Raw genomic sequence first — 14,539 nt, forward strand, 5'->3', positions numbered from 1 at the left:
TCCCCCTCAGCACCGCAGTTCTGTGTGATGTCATTAATGAGACAGCTGGGAGCACAGTTACTTTCCCATAGCATCACCTCTGGGAAGATTAGCAGAGGGAATTTCCTACATCTTTTCCTGTCTGGATTGGCATTCCTCTGTCCTTTTTCCAAACACATCAGAAGAACAAAGGAGGAAGGAAAGTTTGACATGGGGAGAGGGAAAAGCCTAATATGTGTTTGTAAAATCGTCTAAATACAATGACTGTGAATGTAGCCAGTAGCCAGAGGCTGGAACTGTGGGGTGGAGTGGTGGTTACTGCTACTGTCTGACAGGCTTTTTACGACCAGGCTCTGCACTGATATCCACCTTATTCTGTGTGTGTGTGTATGTGTGTGTGTGTGTGTTTGTGTGGGTGCGCATGTGTGTGTGTGTGTGTGTGTGTGTGTGTGCGCGCGCTTGTGTGGGTGAGCACGTGGGTGTGTGTGTGTGTGTGTGTGTGTGTGCAAGTGTGTGTGTGTGTGGGTGTGTGCGCGCGTGTGTGTGTGTGTGGGTGTGGGTGTGTGTGTGTGCACATGTGGGTGTGTGTGTGTGTGTGCACGTGTGTGTCTGTGCACATGTAAGTGTGTGTGTGTGTGTGTGTGTGGGTGTATGTGCATATGCATGTGTGTGTGCAGTTGTTTGTGCATATACATGAATGTGAATGGATATATTGTATCTTTGTGTGCATTCGTCAGCAGGTATGTTGTGTTGGGTGAGTAACCCACCATGGGCTGATGCCGTTGCAGGCAGTAATACCGTTAAGCAGGGCTTTATGATGCCACAGCTATGCTGGAGTAATGCTGCTTTCTCAAAGCTAATTCAGTCACAAGCTTGACTTGACAAACTGTGTACTGTGTGTGTAGGAATTTTAATTACGCTAACCGTGTGGTTATAAAACCCCAACAAAGTGGCATCCACTGCACAGCCAGCACATACCAGTGGACTCACTGCGCGTGTGTGTGTGTGTGTGTGTGTGTGTGTGTGCGTGCATGTGTCCATGTGTGCGTGCATGCATGTATTTATGTGTCAGTGGGTGTGTGTGTGTGTGTGTGTGATTAGTGACTGCAGCATGCACAGTTATGAATTTTTGGAAAGGTTAGCTTAAACGCTTAGACACTAGTATGGCTATTCAGCACATGTTTTTCTATGTTAGAAAAACTCAGTAAAACTCAGAACCGGCCAATCAGTGGTTTTGGGATGAATTGCCTGTCATGTATGTTTGTTTGATCTAAGCGTGACTATGTGACTGCACCTTCTACACAGAAATGACCCCAGCCTTCACAGAACACCACAGAAGACAGCTGTCTGATGCCACAACCAAGCAGACGGGCCCCTGGAAGCGCACACGAATGTCTGTCAGACCAATAATGTGGTCTCTCTTATTACCCACAATTCCCCAGCTCAAAAAGAAGAGTTGTTCAGTAATCGCATCAAAACATCATGGCATTCATGGTATGTTAGAAATACACTCATTTTTTTGCCTCTTACTATCATTACCCAAGATTGAAATGGGGCGGTTGGAGCGTGAGCTTTTGTGAGAGAGCCAATGAGATTTACAGAGAGCGCGCTTGTGAGGTGGCTTAACGGCTCGCGCCCTGCATGGCTGACAGAGCAGACCTTGTTGCGGACGAGGGGCAGCGGATGACGGGATGGATCATGCCCCCAAACCCCATCTACAGTCTCCCTCCCCTAATCTCTCCACCCCCCCTACCTGCACCCCTGCCAAGCCACGCCCGGGACAGGGCAAGTCATTTTCTGCCACATTAGGAGGGTTTCAGCAGTGTCTGCAGTGCAGATGGGCCGCTTTGGGATCAAACAGCTCGCTATATGACTTGTGTTCCAAATGTATACAGCACATGGCCCATGAGCAAATCATTTTCTCTCCCGCGGTTGAACCCAGGGGCTGGGCTAACGAGCTCAGGAAGCGATCTGGAGTAACTCCTTCTGCCAGGCTTCCGGAGAGCCGGCTGCCTATCCTCATCCCTCGCTCTCTCTCTCTCTCTCTCTCTCTCTTTCTCTATTTCAACTCATTCTCTTGTTTTCCCTCTCTTCTTCTGTCTTGTCTTTTTCATTCTACACCCTCTCCAGGCCCTCCTACTGCTTGCCTTCACTTTCTTTCTCTCTCTCTTCTTCTCTCTGCCTTTTCTTCCCTCTGTTCAGCGGAGCACCAAGATGGCAGTGTTTCCGCCCCCCCCCCCTTCCCTTCTGGACCCAGCGGCCTTGTCGGCTACTCCATCTCCATTTAAGAATTAGAGATTAGAGCGCCCGGCTTGTTTGCTTTGCCCCCTAATCTTGATGGCTAATGGCGGCAGATTAAGCGGGGAGGAAAGAGAGCGCCGCGTCCAGAGTTCAGCCGAACGCACATTCTCCACGCTCGTAAACAACGCCGACGGGACGGCGGCTTTCCCGCGAACCCGGCGGGAGGCTGAAAGCCGGGCCGATTGTTATGCCCGAGGGCGGAAGTTATTACTCTAATAGGACCGAGCATCAATTATTGTTTCAGGGGGCAGTGACCGTTTGATGTTCTTCTGAGGACACGATCTTGTGTCAAACTGCTGGGCCCAGAACAGCAGCTGTCTGAGAGCCAGCAGAACCGATGCCTTTGTGTTGGGCGTCCACACACATGCCTGGACACTGCACCAAATCCTGCATTAATCTGGAGGTTGTTTTTTTCAGTGACCTTGTTTCTGAATTAACAGGATCACAGGCTAAAATAGGGAAGGTAGGATGCTTGCAGCTGAAGTCCATTGATTGATTGATTCATGGGAAATTACATTTAAAGGTTGTTTGGATTTACAAAAGCAAAAACAACTAAATAAAAAATTATTTCCCTTGGTAAATTTAATTTTAATACAAACTTATGATCGGTGTTGTAGAACAGAAAGAGTTCAGAGCGTTAAAATTGTAAGGACCTCGTTTGCCATGATGAATTGTTACTCACCTATATCTGCTGTGTTGCGGATGGGGGAGCTGCCAGGGGTGTGGGATGTTTGTTTACTTCTGGCCTCTCAGAGTGATGTCCTGGGGATATTTTACAAATCCTCATTTCACTGCAAAAGTTACACAAATGGCTCATATACTGACTTCATATAAATCAGTCAAAATATCACACGCTCTATGATAGAGCTTCTGATTCACGGTTCATTGATAGCACATATCTCACCCAATTGATTCACATTGGCAGTTACTAGCCTCCAATTGTACCCATCTGGTCGTAGTCCACACAGATACATGCAGGCACACAGACAGACACACACACGCACACACGCACACGCACACGCACACTGTATAGACACAGACAGACACACACAAGCACACACGCACACACACACTGTATAGACACAGACAGACACACACATGCACACGCACACACACACAGTTTATGGTACATTCCATTGACCGCTTTTTCCCCTTTACTGCTCATGAAACTCGAAGCTTCATTGGGACAAATGTCGCCTTTCTACATCGTTCAGGGGCAAATTCATGGATGCAGCCCGCTATCCTTGTCTCATGTTTCCTAATCGGCACAGAGAGACCATAAAACAAAGGTTACGTACCAGTATTTTTTAGGCGGAGTTTTTTGACGCGCGCTGGTCTTGGGCCTTCGGGCAACGCGTAGCAGGGCATTATCACCCAGCGGGACGAGGGCTGCCGAACCTCTCCAGGACCCTGGGTACCTACCTGGGAGACCCCACATCAAACGCAGGGGCTCGGAGGAGCGTGAAACACGACCCGGCCCTGCGGTTTATATAAACCCAATTAGGCTAATTGATGTCAGGTGGATTATCAATCCGATCCAAAACAAACGGTTATTTCTTCGCACGTTCGGCTTTTGACCCCCTTCTCTGGCGCACGCTGATTCGATTACAGTAGATTACGGCGCTTGACATGATAATTGCAGCATCGTTTCACTCTTTCACGCCGCATTGCCCAGGAATATCTTTCACAGATGTTGCGCGTACTGTTGGAGGTCCAACCCACAACGCCACGGTCCTGGGCCTTCTACCTGACTGCGGCTGTAAGGATAATATTTATAAAGAGGGGATAATCCCCTGCTCTTTCATTTGCTTGCCTATCGGAGGAAATCCCAACAGAGGGTAGTGTTTTTTTTTTTTTTGCACAAAAATGTAAAACTCGGGCAAGACTGGTCTCTTTATCCCCGACAGCCCAACCTGACTGAATTGAGTAAATCGAGAGACCTTGGGGTGAAATCCGTGGTTGATTTTGGTGGAATCAGGGGGCGGAGACTGTTGAGGCAATGGCTTAGGTTGCGTGCGATCTTTCAGGAAGTTTCAGTATAACAGAGGATCTCAATTACAGCTAAACCAGTTAATCTTACAACAAAACGGACGTGTTCCGCGATACTGTGGCTGAGCGGGCGCAATGGCGGCCAGTCAGGGAAATGTGCAGAGTGCGGGGTGCGGTGGATCTCGGCTTCACACGGAGAGGGCAGATCTGATGGTGAACGCGGAATGACATCACCGAAGAGGCAGGTGTGGCGGGTGAACAGCCCTTTCACACGGTTCTCTTCACCTGTTACATTCTCCTTCACGCCGAACAACATCACAGGAAGCCCATGTTAGCCTTGTACCTCAAATGCTCATGGGGGTTTTTTTTGTAAGCTTTTTTTTTTTGGATTGCATTTTACACAATTTACACAATGGTTACACTTGTTTTTGGGGGGTGGGAGGGCAGATAATTTTTAAAGCCACAAAACTGAACCTGCTCAAATAAGGTTAGTGTCGAAGAATCATTCAGGTCTACATGGAGACTTCTATCAAGCTTTAATGCGTGACATCATGGAGTGAAATACAGCTGGGGTTTTCTGAAGAAGTGTGGTATCTGTGAGATTTATGTATTCTCTTCTGCGTCATAAAGTGAGACCCATAGTTTCACCCGCACCCAGAGTACAGCTGATAAAGTACCACACGCAGAATTAAAGTAGCAAAGACAGGACACAGCCTTGGTCCGAGAACAGTTAATTAAGCAAGGTCAGCTACAATTTATAGTATGCCCGGAATATTTTGGCAATAACTAGAAGGCATACCTGGTGCATGTTATTTTACAAAAGGCCCACTAATTTTTCACTAGCCGTTTGCATTCTCTAAGCACAAATGTATTTTCCTCCACAGTTAGCCCTATTTATCCTCGTCTTCAATTGCACTGGATAACTATGGTGAATTTATTTTTTTAATTATTATTTTTTAAAAACAACTGGTAGTTTGTTTGGGAGACGTGCGGTATTGGATGGGGTCATGGGGGGGAGGCCATGTGCTTTATCACCCACCACCTTGGCCTGCTTGGCCGACCGGGAAAACACCTGATCTTCCGAGGGGCGGTTTTCGGCACAAGGAGGTGCCACATTTTTCCAGGGGATTAAGGAAAATCCGCGGCCACAGCTGTGATTTGAATTCATCAGATTTTACGAGATGCTAAAGATTAAGCTGCCGGAACAGGACGTGCTGAAGATTACAGCGGTGGCGTTTCAGTCAAATCCTGGCTGCATTCCCTGAGAAACGGAATTTCTTAGGGGATAAAGAATCATGCTCTGCCCTGTGTGTGTGTGTGTCTGTGTGTCTGTGTGTGTGTGTGTGTGTGCAATGTGCGTGGAGTGTGCCGCCTGTGTGTGTACCTGTGTGTATATCCGTGTGTGGTGGTGTGTGAACGTGTGTATTTCTGTCTGCGAGAGCGTGTTTGGGAAAGCAAGGGAGAGAGAAAGAGAGAGAGAACCAGAGCGAGAAATCAAGCCCTTCATGCAATCAGCTGCGAGCTGAAAGGCTGTGTAATGGGATATAATTTTGAGGTTTTCAGGCTGAGCGTAGCTGCGGTTGCAGATCCACTCAAATCAGGCATGACCAGTTTGCCCACAGGAGACCCAAGAGCTTTTCCCTGTGTCACGGTCATGTGAGCCGCACGGGAAATCTTTCATCTCGGGTCCGGGGTTCCAGGAAGACCACCGCGGAACGGCGAGGAACGGAAAGATTAGGATCTGTAACAGCCCCCATAATTCCTGAAACAGAAATGATTTCAACCTCCGTTTTCTTTTCAAGTTCCGCGCGAGTGTCTGGCGATGCCTCCGCCGTGGCCGAGGGTCTCCTCTGACGCCCCGGTCCCCCGGGACCGGACCCTTTCCTGGGCTCCGCCACGGTCTTTGAAGTTCCCGAAGCAGCGGAATGTGGTATCCATGGCAACCACATCACAGTGTCGCCATCTAAGTCTGGGCCAGGACTGGACCTGTTTCATCTCACAGTCAGCAAAGTAGCAGTCTCTCTCACTCTCTCTTTCTCTCCCTCTCTCCCTCCTCTCACTCTCTCTCTTTCGCTCCTTCCCCTTCTCTCTCTCTCTCTCTCTCTCTCTCTCTCTCACATCATACAAATAATAAATTGCCTCAGGTTTTAAATAAACAAGAATTCATTAGAAGATGACTTGAATTACATAATTTAAATTGCAACAAAAAAATTGTAGTTTTTCATACTTTTGGTATGAATTAAATAACGGTGTAAAACTCAAACGCTAAAAAGCAATTCAATAATACACTATAGATTTTTTTCAATTTCTCATGGAGGGTCACCTTTCATTTCATTCTGTCTTTAAGCAGGAGTGGTCCTGATGCCCTCGACCCTTGTTCTTTTTCAGTCAATATGTAGCATAGTCTGCCACCAGATCATTGACCAATTATTTTCTCTGGATCACAACTGCATCCAGTTTCAGACCAAATAAATTTTTTCATGATTTCGTTTGGATCTGTTTTTATTTCAAGCATTAAAATTGTGCAATGTTATAATTTGGCCCTTAGTGTAGGAGATTCAGTTTATGAAATCTGACTGGCTTGTATTTAATTTTGTTGGTGTAATTCGTCTGGGGTGGAATCGAGTTGTATATTTTCTACTAGCTAATGATCCACATAGCAGCATATTCACTGAGCAGCGACAAATTATGTTTTGGATGGTAATCATTTAGTTTTGAATGTGTTGTTAACCTTCCTATCAGCTGCTACCAGCCAAACCGACCAGTCTTTTACCTCCATCTTCCTTCTGTCTCCTCTAGCTCTTCGCTATGTCCCAGTTTCTCTTTTCCTGTCCGTCATTCTCTGCGCTGTTCCATTGCCTTCATACTGCCCTGCACCTCCTGCAGTACCCAGTTCACCCATTCCTCCCTAAACTACCCCCCCACCCTCATTCCCCACCCACCACCCTGGCAGTCCCGTTCATGGGCCTTTCCTGCCCCCCCCCCCCCCACCCCCGCCCAGCCGCCCCATCACTCCCAGCCGCGCCCTGCCTCACCCGGGTTCTGCGCGGCCTCTCTCTCCTCCTCCTTCCCCCCCGGTCGTCCTGGGGGGCTGGGCTTGGAGCCGGGACGCTGCGGCCTCTCTCCACGGCTCCCGCCACAGACGCCTGCTATTACTCCAGCTGTCACCACGGTAACAGGGCTGGATTGTCTCAGGGTTCTGAAGGTTCCCTGCGAAAAATAAACAAGGCCCTGGAACCGAACCCTCGGAGGAGGGAAGGAATGAGAGTGGAAACGTTTACGCCACGACCACTGTTCTCCTGTTATAGCATTTACACGCCGGTCTGATCATACCATATTCACTGCGCTAATAGCAATACCGTACCATATTCACTGTGCTTGTATCATATCATTTACTGCCCTCATATTTTTTGTACAATTTGCCCTGAAATTGTGTCACACAGTATTCACTGTTTACAGCAAACCATATTTATAATCTGCTGTGCTTCGATCACATTATAAAACGGGTAGTTCCAGTCCTGGATGCGGATTGGATGCCAATTTATGATGGCTAAGAAATATGCTCAGGATATTAATAACACTGCACCATCACAAAATACGCACATCTAACTCAACTAGAACTCTAACCCATGCCATATCATGATTATTGGTTGGACTAAGAGGTTGCTGGCATTTCAGCTCCCGAACGTGCTGATATTTCTGATATAATACAGGGTTTAATTCCATATCACTTTTTATACAGCATCTGCCTGTCACACCAACCTCCACTACATACTGTGTACTCCTCAAGATATCAACTGTGCACCTATCAATGCATGTAATTTTTCCACCCGCAATATAATACAAATTTGTAAATTAATGAATGCCATTTTTGGTTGTAGATTGGGTTCATATCATTTACACAACAAAGGATGCACCACACTGGCATTCATTACAGTTCCTGTGAAATAAAAAGTAGAGAGACTAAACTTGTAACAGAACGCACAATTGAGTTTGTTTCCTGTAACTGCTCTGCATGATTGCCGGGGATTATGGGAAACACTTTGCAGACTCCTTGGTGTTGACAATGTTCCCTTTGTGGGCAGGCGTTTCAGCAGAGCCGAGAGAGCCTCTGGACCAGATGAATGTCAGGACGGCTTAGCGGTACAGTAAACAGACTGCTCCTGCTTACAGTGCAGCATTTAGCCCCACTCTGCAGACGACTGAACTCCTGGGCCTTGTCACTGTAGCACCAGCGACACCTACTGGTGTACGCAAGCTATTAGACAGTGGACTGCATCGCGGAGCTGGTGGTGGGTGGTGGGGGGTGGGGAGTGGTGGGAGCGATCACGAAACCGAAAACCTGATTGCCACAGACACAAAAATAGCAATAAAAATTTCACTTTGAATTGTGTGGCCCTGTATATAAATTATATATAATGTTTATAAATGAGGGTTTATGCCAGTAGCCAGCTCTGAGTATGCTGCCAGGACCATGTTCAGTCACAATGGTCAGAAAAGAGAACGGTTGCATGCTGTTTGATTCATAAAATAATTTAGAAAAAAGAGAGCGTAATGTCTGTTTTTCTCTCTGTTGACTTGCATCTCAATAACAGTTGGATGTGTGTCCTTCCACTTACAAATACTATGTCAAGGCAAGATGAAGAAGGCAAAATCCCATCCACTGGCCAGTTTAAGGAGACCAGATCACCTTGACAGTGTCCCTTGCTCCCAGAGACGCACCTCAACTTCAACAGTCACCAACTGTCCCATGTTACCCAGGATGTTCTATATTTTAAAATAAATTTTTTTTTTTTTTTTTTTATGGACTGCCCCTTTCTTAATGACCGCCCCAAGTTGCCTTATAGTTATCACGCACCACAAATTTAATTAATCTGATAAATAACCAGCGCCTCTTAAACTCTCCCTTTCTTTTGCCAACAACATTGACTGTGCATCATAGTGTCGTGTCCTCTGTTCACTTAAAGGTAAATAGGAAACGCAGTTGATTCGTTTAGCTACAGTTTTCAGTGGGTGTGGTCATTTCCTGTCATGGAGCGTTTTCTCAGCCAGAGCATTTCAACAATAATGCGAAAAAAATCACAATGAATGATAACACACAAATTATCACAGCTGAATCTCTTCTAACCATCTGCAGACTGTAAACAGCCGTGAATGTATTCATTTCGATTTCTATGAATCTCTGACTTTTTATGAATTTTAAGGGATCAGTGAAGCCACTGTAGTCATGCTCTAGGGGAGAATAACTGGGCCAAAACACAGCATGAGTCTCACAACTGTTTTTTAAAAATATTTCTGATAATAGAGATGTGAACAGAGTGTGCTGCCTGTCTGAGACATTATTTTTCAGGGTGCGGCCTCTTCCATTTTTCATTTACTTTCAAGAAACTGGAAAAACAGAATAATAAAGTGTACCTTTGGGCTCATGTTAGCCTTAATGAAATGCACCTGGGCCCAAATTCTTAAACATTTATGCCTTTTAGTTCATAATGGATAAGATTAGGATATGGACAGGAGAAACATAATCCAAGATCAGCAGTCCTATGAAGTATAATGAATACAGACCCTGATTTATCTTCATTAATCCTAAAAATGCAGAGAATCGTAAATAATTACAGGAGAAGACTGCATCAAGAGAGATTTTGGAAACACTGTCCCAAATCAAAAGGCTAAAAAGTATATTCTGAAGATTTTGTCTGATTTCAGTGACAGCATATTACAGAGATGTTGCAAGACCGCCTGCATACAATTACCAGTTTGTAACAGGGCCCTCCCCAGAAATTTCACCCTTTACTGCTGAGCACCAGACCGGGACGCAGCGGGCTCTATTTTTAGAGCCCTCAGTATGACCAGGCTGGGGACTGAGTCCACAGCTCTTTGGTGTGAGGGTGGACACTGGAATCCCCAGGTCGCCAGGGGAAGCCAGCTCTGTATCACAGCCTTACTCTCAGTCTGGATGGGACCCCACAAAGCAGGCAGCCATTCCCGTAAAAACTGGATCTAACCCCACAAAGCAGGCAGCCATTCCTGTAAAAACTGGATCGGACCCCACAAAGCAGGTAGCCAATCCTGTAAAAACTGGTTCGAACCCCACAAAGCAGGCAGCCAATCCTGTAAAAACTGGATGGGACCCCACGAAGCAGGCAGCCACTCCTGTAAAATCTGGATGGGACCCCACAAAGCAGGCAGCCAATCCTGTAAAAACTGGATGGGACCCCACAATACTGGCAGCAGCTCCTCAAAAGACTGCCTAGGACCCCACAGAGCTGGCAGCCGCTCTTGTAAGGGCTGGATCGGACCCCACAGAGCTGGCAGCCGCTGCTCTAAAGACTGGGTGTAAATCCATTTCCGTCCTCATGTCCCTGGAGGAGCGCAGCCTCCCTCTCTGAACTGCAGCTGTGCTGTGAGCTCCTGCCAAACCATCGGGAGGGACCAGCTGGAGCAGGAGGAAGCTTAACCCTCTCCAGGCCCTCATGATGCACACCTCTTTCCCTCTCCCTCTCCCTCTCTCTCTCTCTCTCTCTCTCTCTCTCTCTCCCTCTCTTTCTCTCTCTCTTTCTCTCTCCATCTCTCTCTCTCTCTCTCTCTCTCTCCATCTCTCCCTCTTGCACACACAATATGGCAAGCGATCTCTCTCTCACTCTCTCACACACACACACACGCACACACATTGTCTTGGCAAAATGGACACAGAGAAAGCATAAACTGAAGGGGTCAAGTCCAGCAGCCAGTAATACAGTCCCTGATCAGTTCCAGAATTTACATTTTACTTGCTGACAATTCAATTCAATTCAAAGGAGCTGACATGACAGCAAAAATAATTATGTTGCCACGGCACTTCAAAATAAATTGACGGGACAAATTTTATATTTGTTCTCTAAGCAAATATCACCGACCCTCAGTGGGATATCCCCTTAATCAATTAAAAATGGGCCTGTTTCATTTCACGGTCAGCACTGAAGTGCTGGTGGTCTTGATGATGGCCAGTTATTGCAGACAAATTCAGATGTTTTTACATTCTCACCCCAAGTTTCCATTCTCCCTCTTTGTCATGTTTTCAGCAGAGAAGTCACGGCACTGGATGGGCAAAAGATCAAGTTAAATGACTCATAATAACATCATTACCCTCTTTAGTGCGTTTTTCTCTCTCTGTCTCTCTGTAATCCCTTTCATACCAGATGAACAGCTGCATTAATTCAGACAGCATTGGGGAAACTACTCCGAAAGTGCTGTTGTACAAACTACCAATTACTTCAACTGAAAGTAGCCGAACTACCGCAAAGCTACCCAAAAGAGAAATGTAGCTTGCTGAACTACAATTACTCAAAAAATTCAGCTCAAACTACTTTGTAAAATTATCAAAAAATTATCATTATCAGCGTTCTTTTTAAACACAGGGAGAATCACTATACAGCTCAGCAAGGAGAACTGAGAAGTAAGGCAACTGAAAGTTGAACATTTTCTCAACAACCAGGATTAGAGGGAAAGGAGAGAGAGGAGGCATTGTATGGAAAAAAAATCTTTGGGCCAAAAGTATTTGGTAGTCCTGTAGTTAACTACACCTCAAGAAGAAAATTAACTATTACAAACAATAAACACATTTGAATGTAGTTCAAGGACCAGCAAAACTGCTGAAAAATGCAATTAAACTACTAGTTTAACTATGTTGCATAGTTAACCCTCCAATACTAAAATCAGATTACTTAAGCTTGAAAGGTGTCTGTCCCCAACCTCATCAATTGTGTTCGCATTTTACGCAGTCACCTTTAACACCACCAATTGCATCAGGTGGACAGTGATGGTGGAACTCTATATTATGCTGCTGGAGGGCTTGGCCAATCACAGAGCAGGACAAGTTTTCAATCTGCCTTAGCAAGCAATACATACCATTTGTGTGCTTATAATAATTTCAGCAGATATCCCATTTAGCTGCAGCTTATCAGTCTCTGACAGCAGTTCCATACAGCTGCTTAATTCTCCATAATGCCAAGTAATCTCAGCATTCCCTGTACAATATATAAACTGTTAACAATAAAGCTAGCCAGCAGTATGCATAATGTCCCATCATTCCTGCACTGTTATGAGTACATAAAACAATTAAATAGCCGGCTTGCTGTTTCAAGCCTATCATTTAACCACATACATAGAATGAATCAGAGTTCAATTTTAATCTTGCGTGGTGAAACTAAAGTGCAGATATCAGTTTGGTGTAATTTCCTGTTATTAAAATCTGCCTCTGAGAATGGCCCATATGGCAGTCCAGGCAGTAATAGTCTCTGGTTTAAAAGGGGATAAGAAGGAGAATAGCTGCATTTTGTGGGGGTTAATCAGAGATGTATTTTGGCGTTGTCTGGTTTCTTGCACTTTCTCCTCAGTTCTTTCAAATGCAAGACACAGATCACCAACTAGAAGCAGAAAATGCAACAAGTTTCCAAAGAGTAATTTATGTAATTAGTCAGGCCGCTCTATTATGTTTATGAGCAGAGGCGTCATAGTGGGGGGGAAAGTGGGATTGACTACCCAGGGCCCGAATGGGGGGAGGGTCCTCGAAAAGCCTGGAATGATGCGTGAGAGACATGGATCAAGAGAGGAAGGGGTTTATGTATAGGGCCCAGAATTTTGTGCTACACCCCTGTTTAGGAGCAAACCTTAACAGGCCTTCAGATCCACACAATGGCCATGGGCTAATTATGGCCATCCCAGGCAGAGAGAGAGAAGAGGAATATTTTCATTATTTTTTATAATTTAGAATAATCCTCCAGTTCAGTAAAGCTGTCAGCCTATGCACCATTACATACATAGAGACTGTAAAAGAAAAACACTTGTACTCTGCCAAGACAGACTGCAGCAAGTCCAAAAATCTTCAACAAACTGGCAACTCATCAGGTGTTGAAAATATCAAAGTTAAAAGTTATGTGTCTACAATCAAATGCAAACATTGTAGCCCATGTGTATTAATACATTTTTCATCTTTTCTTATCGTCAGTACTCAGTGCTCTGGTGATACCATTGAGCATTAACTCTGAGATAGCTCTCCATAAAAGTTGCACATTTGATCTCCTGGCCTTGGGACTAGATGATTAGAGTTTGTTAAAGCTGGAACTTCATTAAAAATCATATTGTTATCTCACTTCAGATTAGGAGGAGTTTGGAGCTTTGATCCCGAGAATGATGACCTGTCATTTGCCCATGTGTGGAATGCTGTTGGCTGGGTCAGTATAAAGGAAGAGTCCAGGATTTAAGTTTGTGTGTGTGTGTGTGTGTGTGTGTGTGTGTATGTATGTATAGGCTATTGACTATGCAAGCATGTAGAACCCTGTTACTCAAATCATGGCCCTCAAGGTCCAAGAACTGCTGGTTTTCCACCCTCCCTTTACCTGGCAGTCAGGTGTGAATACAGTTTGGCCAATTGGTAGCTCTAATTATTCAGTTAATTACATGGGGGACAAGAAATCCCGGGCCGGATTTGGATTCAAGGTGCAGATTTGAGTATCCGTGATGTAGAACAATGAATATAAAACAAGAACAATGCTAAATTTGAAACAACTGCTGAGATTGACTTGAGGTTAAAATACTGGCATGCAGTAAGATATAAACAGAAAAGAAGGATGAATAAAGACATACACGCATTAGCCAACACCACAAGGTTGCTTGCTTAACACAGAGAGGCTAAGAATAGCCAAACTCATAATTAGCTGGCCAGCTAGTAAAGGCTCAGCACTACAATGTAAATAAGCCTTGAATAGGAGACATTACATTGTTAGATTAAAAGCACTATAAAGAACAGCAATTAACAATGTTTGCAGAACCATAAAGTATCTGTAAGGAGGCATAAATTTACTCTTACACTGGCCCGTTTCCAAGCTGTTGACAGAGCTAACTAGGTGTTGTACATCCAGAGGAGCCAGCCAGCCCTGATTCTGAAGAGCAACAGTGTGAGCCGGTTGCTATTTTCAGCTTCAGAAACCAGTTTAGACCCAAGATACCAGGTGAGGCATTACCTGTGTAATTGACTGCTTTAATTGAGCAATTAAGTTCCAAGCAACAAACCAGCTGATCCTGTAGCTCTCCAGGACCAGGACTGGCCACACCCAGCAACAAGCAAAAGCCAATGGATGCCTCTCATTGCCCAGGACCAGGAATGAGCACTTTAGCCCTGCAGACACTGCGGCCCACCCCGAGGCCAGAGATGACATCTCCACGTGCTTCACAATTTGTGGCCTCTCTGATCACTGATCAGGTAGCCTCTCGCTCCCCGATTCACATCTCA

General features: G+C 45.4%; 1 long non-coding RNA gene across 1 annotated transcript; it reads right to left on the minus strand.

The window, feature by feature from the left end:
- Positions 1-2,879: 2,879 nt before the first annotated feature.
- On the minus strand, positions 2,880-14,221 carry LOC135245147 (uncharacterized). The gene is made up of 4 exons (XR_010327162.1): positions 14,117-14,221; positions 7,305-7,479; positions 3,579-6,255; positions 2,880-3,042 (listed from the first exon to the last, which is right to left on the minus strand). It is a non-coding gene; the product is annotated as an uncharacterized LOC135245147 (long non-coding RNA).
- Between the last annotated feature and the right edge of the window lie 318 nt (positions 14,222-14,539).

Source organism: Anguilla rostrata, chromosome 18 (assembly GCF_018555375.3).
Source record: "Anguilla rostrata isolate EN2019 chromosome 18, ASM1855537v3, whole genome shotgun sequence".
NCBI classification, from domain to species: Eukaryota; Metazoa; Chordata; class Actinopteri; order Anguilliformes; family Anguillidae; genus Anguilla; species Anguilla rostrata.